Source organism: Lucilia sericata, unplaced genomic scaffold (genome assembly GCF_015586225.1).
Source record: "Lucilia sericata isolate MDLA Ls3-8-SP2 unplaced genomic scaffold, ASM1558622v1 Contig001649F_arrow, whole genome shotgun sequence".
NCBI classification, from domain to species: Eukaryota; Metazoa; Arthropoda; class Insecta; order Diptera; family Calliphoridae; genus Lucilia; species Lucilia sericata.
In genome coordinates, this window is record NW_023995563.1 from 17,382 (window position 1) to 27,059 (window position 9,678).

At 26.9% G+C, this 9,678-nt stretch overlaps 1 protein-coding gene across 18 annotated transcripts in view; it reads left to right on the forward strand.

The window, feature by feature from the left end:
- The first annotated feature begins 790 nt into the window (after positions 1 to 790).
- Positions 791 to 9,678, forward strand: part of LOC119612316 (trichoplein keratin filament-binding protein-like) — a 65,405-nt gene continuing 56,517 nt past the window's right edge. For 4 of the 18 annotated variants that reach the window (XM_037968098.1, XM_037968101.1, XM_037968109.1 and 1 more), the window contains exon 1: positions 4,791 to 5,053. The gene's annotated coding sequence lies outside the window, so the exon portion shown is untranslated. Of the gene's footprint in view, positions 1,051 to 3,319; positions 3,624 to 4,790; positions 5,054 to 8,756; positions 9,634 to 9,678 lie in introns of those variants that run through there. The other 14 variants (XM_037968105.1, XM_037968107.1, XM_037968096.1 and 11 more) reach the window with 10 other exon arrangements.

Genomic DNA, 9,678 nt, shown 5'->3' on the forward strand with positions numbered 1-9,678 from the left:
TTCGGAATCTGACAACTTTTCCTATAGAAAAATTGTTCAGAATATAACAACTTTTTCTAAAATTTTTTTTCAAAATCTGAGAACCATTTTCTAAGAAAAATTTTTCAGGATCTTACAACTTTTTTCAGAATCTGACAACCCTCTTTTATAGAAAATTGTTCAGAATCTGACAATCCTTTTCTATTGAAAGATTGTACAGAATCTGACAACTATTTTCTATAGAAAAATTGTTCAGAAATTGACAATATGTTCTATAGAAAAACTGTTCAGAAATTGACAACTTTTCCTATACGTGTCACGAATTCAATTAGTATACATTAAGGTGGATATAGGACCAATATTTTGGTGCATTGCAAACATCAGCACAAACTCATAATACACTCTAAACTACAGTGGTGTAGGGTATAAATATATTTGAAGAAAAAAATGTTTTTGAATTAATTTTTACTAGGGGTAACACCATGGCGCAACTAATAAGGTGAAGTCATTTAAACAGCTAATTGTTTTTTGTTCATGGAAATTGAGCCCGGAGCTACCAAACTCCATATAAAAAAATTCTCTCTAAACCGACGCTGTCAAATTCCATATATAAAAAATTTCATGAATTCGCCGCAAAATTAAATGACTTCACCTTATAATCTATACGTCTTGGGCACAATATTAAATTTTAAAAAGCTGTATTTCGCAGTTTTTATACAGTACTTTTTGTTGTCTTTGATAAGCTTAACATTGCAGCATAACAAACATAAATGCGTATAAAGCAAATGTAAGCTGCATTTGTTGTGAAATTATTTTAACATCTGCTGGTTGAAATTTTAATATTTTCACTTTCAATTGTGAATCTAACCGAAAAACAACTAATATTTAAAATTGATTCTTAGTAAAAAAGTGAATTTAATATATCAAGTATCAGTGTGGGTAAAAGTGAAAAAAGTTAATTTAATCCTTCAAGTGTCATTGTGGGATAGTTTTTATTTCATACATACATATAAATTTTTTGCTGGTTTTACTGCGTATTAAAACTTGAATAAACAAATACTTTGCAAACGGGTAAGAAGAAAATTAAATTTCTCTTACAATCATTGATTGATATAAAATGTTAATGTATTTTTTAATTAAACTAAATAAATGATAAATTAATAGGAATGTTTTTATAGATAAATTTTTTGTTTTATAGAACATTTTTCTCCAAAAATATTTTTAATAATCAGACAAATTCTATAGAAAAATTGTTCATAATCTTCGAATTTTTTTCTATAGAAAAATTTGTGAGAACCTGACAACTTTTCCTATACAAAATTTTTCATAATATGACAACTTTTTCAATAGAAAAATTATTCAGAATCTGACAACTTTTTCTATAGAAAAATTGTTCAGAATCTGACAACTCTTTCTATAGAAAAATTGATTAGAACCTGACAACTTTTTCTATAGAAAAATTGTTCAGAATCTGACAACTTTTTCTATAGAAAAATTGTTTAGAATCTGACAACTTTTTCTATAGAAAATTGTTCTGAATCTGACAACTTTTTCTATATAAAAATTGTTCAGAACCTGACAACTTTTTCTATAGAAAAATTGTTCAGAATCTGACAACTTTTTCTATGGAAAATCTGACAAATTTTTCTACAGAAAAATTGTTCAGAATCTATCTATATGTAGATAGAAAAATTATTCAGAATCTGACAACTTTTTCTATAGAAAAATTGTTCAGAATCTGACTACTTTTTCTATAGAAAAAATTGTTCAGAATCTGACTTCTTTTTCTATAGAAAAATTGTTTACAATCTGACAACTTTTTCTATAGAAAATTGTTCTGAATCTGACAACTTTTTCTATATAAAAATTGTTCAGAACCTGACAACTTTTTCTATAGAAAAATTGTTCAGAATCTGACATATTTTTCTATGGAAAATCTGACAAATTTTTCTACGGAAAAATTGTTCAGAATCTATCTATATGTAGATAGAAAAATTATTCAGAATCTGACAACTTTTTCTATAGAAAAATTGTTCAGAATCTGACAACTTTTTCTATATAAAAATTGTTCAGAATCTTACAACTTTTTCTAAAAATTTGTTCAGAATATGAGAACCATTTACTAAGAAAAATTGACAAGGATCTTACAACTTTTTTCTGAATCTGACAACTTTTACTATAGAAATATTTTTCAGAATCTTACTACTTTTCTAATTGAAAAATTGTTCAGAATCTGACAACTTTTTCTATTGAAAAATTGTTCAGAATCTGATAACTTTTGCTATATGAAAATTGTTCGGAATCTGATAACTTTTCCTATAGAAAAATTGTTCAGAATCAGGGAACCATTTTCTAAGAAAAAATTTTCAGGATCTTACAACTTTATTAGGAAGCTGTCAACCCTTTTTTATAGAAAAATTGTTCAGAACAACTTTTTGTAAAAATTTGTTCAGAATCTGGGAACCATTTTCTAAGAAAAAAATTTCAGGATCTTACAACTTTTTTAGGAAGCTGACAACCCTTTTTTATAGAAAAATTTTTCAGAATTTGACAATCCTTTTCTATAGAAAGATTGTTCAGAATCTGACAACTATTTTCTATAGAAAAATTTTTCATAAATTGACAATATGTTTTATAGAAAAATTATTCAGAAATTGACAACTTTTTCTATAGAAAATTTTTTCATAATCTGACTTTTTCTATAGAAAAAGTGTTCAGAAGACGGTCGGATATGTCTTAATTAAGTCACAAAGTGATTCTAAGTCAATTAGTATAATTTAATTTTGGTGCATTGCAAACATCAGCACAAACCATTATACTCTCCAAACTACAGTGGTGTAGGGTATAAATATATTTGCAGAAAATTTGTTTGAATTAATTTTTACTAAGGGTAACACCATGGCGCAACTAATAAGGTGAAGTCATTTCAACGGCTGATTGTTTTTTTGTTCATGGAAATTTAGCCCGGAGCTACCAAACTCCATATAAAAAAATTCTCTCTAAACCGACGCTGTCAAATTCCATATATACAAAATTTCATGAATTCGCCGCAAAATTAAATGACTTCACCTTATAATCCAAGGCGTATAGATATAAGGTGAAGTCATTTCATTTTGCTGCGAATTCATAAAAGTTTTTATATATAGAGTTTGACAGCGTCGGGCTAAATTTCCATGAAAAAAAAAAACAATCAGCTGTTGAAATGACTTCACCTGATTAGTTTCGCCATGTTATAATCTATACGTCTTGGTCACACTACTAAATTTTAAAAAGCTGTATTTGGCAGTTTTTATACAGTACTATTTGTTGTCTTTGATAAGCTTAACATTGCAGCATAACAAACATATATGTGTGTGTATAAAGCAAATGTAAGCTGCATTTGTTGTGAAATCATTTTAACATCTGCTGGTTGAAATTTTAATATTTTCACTTTCAATTGTGAATCTAATCGAAAAACAACTAACATCTAAAATTGATTCTTAGTAAAAAAGTGAATTTAATAATTCAAGTATCAGTGTGGGTAAAAGTGAAAAAAGTTAATTTAATCCTTCTAGTGTCATTGTGGGATAGTTTTTATTTTATATAAATTTTTTGCTGGTATTACTGCGTCTTAAAACCTGAATAAACAAATACTGCGCAAACAGGTAAGAAGAAAATTAAATTCCTCTTACAATCATTGATTGATGTAAAATGTTAATGTGTTTTAAGTAAACTATATAAATGATAAATTATTAGATAATTTGTTTGTTCTACAGATAATATTTCTCCAAAAATATTTTTCATAATCGGACTTTTCTATAGAAAAATTGTTCATAATCTTAGAATTTTTTTCTATAGAAAAATTTTTGAGAACCTGACAACTTTTCCTATACAAAATTTTTCATAACTGTTTCAATAGAAAAATTATTCAGAATCTGACAACTTTTTGTATAGAAAAATTATTCAGAATCTGATAACTTTTCCTATAGAAAAATTATTCAGAATCTGACAACTTTTCCTATAGAAAAATTGTTCAGTATCTGACAACTTTTTCAATAGAAAAATTATGCAGAATCTGACAACTTTTTGTAAAGAAAAATTATTCAGAATTTGACAAATTTTTCTATAGAAAAATTCTTTAGAATCTTTGTCTATAGAAAATCAGTTTTCTGTAGAGCAAATTTTCAGAATCTTACATTTTTTTTTATAAAAATTTTTTCAGAATCTGACAACTTTTTCTATTGAAAAATTATTCAAAATCTGACAAACCTGTTAATATTTACAGCTGTATATTTGACATTTCTTAAGCCAGTGAAAACATAATATAAGTATACACGGTTATCTGAACTTTGTTGGCAGTAAAATGTGTAGAAAATGTCTAACAATCGTGTGAACTTTAAATTTTTCTTTTGCAAGGTTGTCAGAAAAAGCATTACTGACAGTGTTGCAAGGCAAAAATTGTAAGTTGGCACGATTGTTAGACATTCTTCTGCCAACATTGTAAGATCTAACAACCGTGTATACATATCTTTACTAGCGTCCTTAAGTAGAAAAAAAGGTAGACTTTTTCAATTCAAAATTTTACGACCATTCGACTTTTTACAATTTTGAAATTGTCGACATTTCGAAATTTTTTGATGTAAATTTTGTAATGTTATTTTTTTAGACTTTTTCTTATATCGCATACCGAAATTTTTTGAGTCCAAATCGAATATTAATTCGATGTCGACTTTTTTCGAGAAAAAGTCGATTCTTCCAAAGTCGATTTATAGAAACCTAATTTTTTACACAAAACTGGGTGTTGTCTTTGATAAGCTGCTAATCATTCTTGAGTCATAACTAACATATAATGTACAGAACAAGAAGCAGCATTTGTAGTGAATTTGTATAAACATCTGCCAGCAGAAATTTTTATATCTTCACATTCAATAGTGCAATTAACCGAAAAATAATAAACAATTAAACAGAAACATCGATTCTTACTGAGAAAGCGAATTTAGTTTTTCAAGTGTTCGTGTGGTATAGTTTTCATTTTATATATTATTTGCTGGTTTTTCTGCGTGTTAAAATTTGTGCAAAGAAACACTGCAAAAAGGTAAGAAAAAAAAAAAAATTTTCCTCTTAGACAACGACAATCATACATACATACGCACATAGATCGATATAAAATGTAAATGTTTATTAAGAAAACTATATAAATAACAATATTTACATACAGTGTCTCTCATAAGTATTCGAATTTAGGTAAACTATGAAAAGAAACCAAATTTAATAATATCCCTACAAGCAAGAAGATACGAAAACGATACGAATTCGTATTGCTTAGAAGAAAAAAATTATTGCGGCAACAATCATATTCGTATTGCGGAAGATACCTCCATCGGGAGAGATTGTGCGGCCAGGGGGATACTTCTAAGCAATACGAAAGCAATACTCCTAGAAGACAAAAAAGAGACATTGCTAGATAATCAGCATGGTGAAAATAAGAAGATATCTTCAGATAATCGTCTGGAAGATATATTGGAGATATTCTCCTATTATCTTTAGGAAGAAAAGTATAAGAAATTAAAAAATTGGCAATTTGAAGAAACATTTATTAGTGTTAGCAATAAAATATTACAATATGGAAAATATATTAATATAAATATGCCAAATTAACGTTTCCCCAGCACAATTTTGTTTTACCCACAGGAAGATTCTTTTAATATTGATTTCTTTTAAGTACTCTGAAAACCAAAACATCATGACTATCCATTTTTTATGTGAAAATAAAGATAAACTTACATTTTTCCAAGCATAAATTACCATTGTAATGATGTCGTCTTGATTTATCGCGTATTAACTTATTGTAGTAAGATTTATTTAAAAAAATTAGTTTTTTTCTTATTTTGAAAATATTTTGAAGTTTGAAAAAAATATTTTTATTGCTATAATATCATCTATGCGATACCATAACGATATCCTAAACGTATTGCGTAGGATGAAAATCCTCTTACAGAAATAAATACAACAATTTGGCAACAAAAAATACTTTACAAAATCAAAAAAATATTAATTTAAATACTTTTATTGTTTATTGCCGATTTTACTTTTAAATATTAACATTGCAATATCAAAAAAATATTGCTTGGATGATTTTCTTCCAAATTATAAAAATTTAATATTGATTTGATATCTTCTATGGACGATATCTTCCAAATGTTTGTAGGGTATATTTTGTGTGCAAAAAAATAAATTAATTGTTATATTGTCTAGACAGTCCTTAGGTTTGATATCACGCTTTTTAAAACTTGAAAACAAAGAATAAATAAGAAATGAAACTGTTGTCAAAAGTACCTAAGTCTACTGTCATCCGGTACCTAACTCTAAGAATGTATTAGTAGAATTCTCAAGTCAACATAGTTGCAAAAAATAGTATTGAAAAATATTGAAAAAAAATTATTACATTTCAATTTATACTTTGAAAGGTTTCTTAAGATAAATTGCACATATTTTATCTATAAACATTTTATAAACACGTCTATTTGTTTTTTAATCTATAATATTGAAAAAATAAATTATTTATTTGAAATATCTTTTTCGTTTACCATACGAAAATTTACAACATTGTTTTTTTAGTTTTAATTTCAAACAACAAAAATTCAATGTCAAAAAACAAAAAATATTTTTTTTTTCGTTTGTAAAAAATATATTATTTTCGGGCTATTAAATGTGTTTAAATTGTGCAAAAAAATAATAAAATATAATGTTAAGTGATAAAAAATATTTCAAAGTGCTATTATCCTCAAATTTTCGCGAAAAAGTTTTGAAGTTTGGAGAGAGAATAAAATTTTTACATATGTGTTGGATTTACACAGCACTCGTCTGTGAGAAGAGCGTAATGTTATTGTTGTAAAAAAATGACAGCGTTTCACTTCTTGTTTATTCTTTGCTTGAAAACTTTACATTTACATAAATTAAATTAGCTTTTTTTAAAAAAGTCCATAAAATTGTCTCACAAAAGTATACGAATTTTTACTGTATTTCATATTTGAGCATATTATACGAAACACAAATTTTAAAATCGAATGGTTTTTATGCTTTAAATTGTTTTAAGGGGTTACTATCAACCGAAATGATATATTTTTGGCCCATTTGGTCCACAATTTTTGGGATTTGTACCCTCTTTTTATGTAATATCATTAAAATGGCGATTTTTGGCAATATTTGTAGTATTTTTTCTTTTTTTCCAGAGATAATACCAAAATTTGATATTGGGATTTAATAGACCCCTTGGAGTATCTAAAAATAGTATTTTTTGTTACAAGAATCTATATTTAAACGATCCAAGATATATTATTGATATCATTATTCTGTCGCTAATTCAATATATTGGAACTTAAGTCCATTTTCATAATACTAGGGTCAAAAATTTTCGGGGAAGTTTTCTTGTATATATTCTTTTAGATATCAGCTTTTATATATTTTAAGTTTTCAATGTATTGTGGAAGTGTACAACTCCAAAATATGCCTCGAAGAAACACCATTCAATATGGTAGTATCATTATTTTTATATACCAATGACCTCCAGGCTGCATGCCACAATATCATTATGGTCTAACTCAAAAATATCGATATCTGTTTAAATATTGATTACTATGATCAAAATAAACCCAAAATTTTGGACTTACAGTGTTATTGTAATGGGCGACATAAGCGTGAAAGTTATGAATAGTAAAAACTGAAATCTACTGTATAGGATGACGTTTTGTAAAGACATGTTTGGAATTGTATACCGATATAATGTATTGAAAATTTAAAATATATTAGTGCTAATATGTACATGAATGTATACTAGCCAACTTTGTCGGAAAATATCGACCCTAGTGGTACGAAAAGGGACTTAAGATCCATACAATTCAATTAGAAACAGAATAACGATACCAAAAATAAATCTTGGAACATTTAAGTACAGATCCTTACAACAAAAATTATTATTTTTAGATGCCTCAAGGGGTCTATTAAATCCCAATATTAAAGTTTGGGTTTATTTCTGAAAAAAAGGAAAAAAATTGCAAATATGGTAAAAAATCGCCATTTTAATGATATTACATGAAAATATAGTACAAATGCTCCAAAATTGTGGAACAAATGGGCCAAAAATATATAATTTCGGTCGATAGTAACCCCTTAACACAATTTTAAGCAAAAAAACACTTGATTATAATTTTTGTGTTTCGTATAATATGGTCATATATGAAATACAGGAAAAATTCGAATACTTTTGTGAGGCAATTTTATGGACTTTTTTTAAAAAAAGTCAAATCAATTGAGGTAAATGTAATTTTTCCAAATTTTAAAGAGTGTGATATTATACCATAGGACTCTCTAGACAATATAACAAATTTAATTATTCATTTCACACACAAAAAATATTATTAAATTATTTTTCTTTTCAAAGTACAACCAAATTCGAATACTTATGTGAGACACTGTATGTATTTTTCTATAGAAAAATTTTATAGAATTTTATATAGAAATTTTATAGAAATTTCCTTATAAAAATTTGCTTTGAATATTTTTCTTATAAAAAATTTCTCAGGATAGGTAGGTATAAAAAGGTTTTCTAAAAAAAATTGTACAGAATCTGATAGATCTATGGCTACTATGGATTAAACGAGATAGAAATTTGGTTTAAAATAAAATAGTATTATTATGTGGACTTATGCTATACATAGCTACAAATCTTCTAAAAAATAAATGCATTTACAGAAAAAAAGTTATTTGTATGCAACCCTGTTATTATTTTACAGCTGGGTATTTGACATTTACGCCGTAAATTTTACGCAGTACTGGTTGTTGGCTTTGCTAAGCTAATGCATTTTTGAAGCTACATATCGTCATTTGAAATGCAAAAGGGCGTAACAACACTACGGGAGAGACAAAAAATTAAATGAAACGCAATTTTACAAGTATTGTATCCCAACATCGTTAAATACGTTTGAATATAAATGTAACGTCAGACCATTGTCTGTTATGTTGCTTTTTAGGACTTTATGACTTGTGGAAATTACTTTGATGTTGTTTCGCCCTTTCGAATTTCATTTCAATGAAGCCGGTGTTTTTGACAATAGAGTTCTAAAAATTTGAAACATGTATTTTGATGCAAAAGACCAATTCCAATTTAAAAGTCGATTTTAAATTGTTTGGTTACGCCTTTTTGCACTTCAGGTGACGATATGTATATACATAACAAGAAGCAGCATTTGTTGTGAAATTTTGCAAATATTTGCCGGTTGAGAAGTTTACACCCCATCCCACGTGCAGTATTCATTTCCAGAACATTAGCAATTACGTCAGCAGAATAATTGTTCATGAACAATCCAATGTCTTAAGGTGGAGTAAACGTACTGCGTATTAGACATAACTTTAAAAAAATCACTGTGAATGGTTGAGTTTGTATAGAAACATTCTATAAATTTATATCTTAAATTGATATACATGTTTGTATTGTTTGCAGTCCACACGTCAACATATTGTGAATTAAACAATTTAATACACTTCCAACTGTGAAAAACAACTAACATTCAAACAAAAAATCGATTCCTATTAAAAAAATAAAATTAATTTTTGTACGTAACAATTTTTGCAATCTTTACTCCGTCTTAAAACTTGCACAAAGATTTTTGCAAAAAGGTAAGAAGAAAATATCTTTACATAAACAATTTATTTTGTATCTCT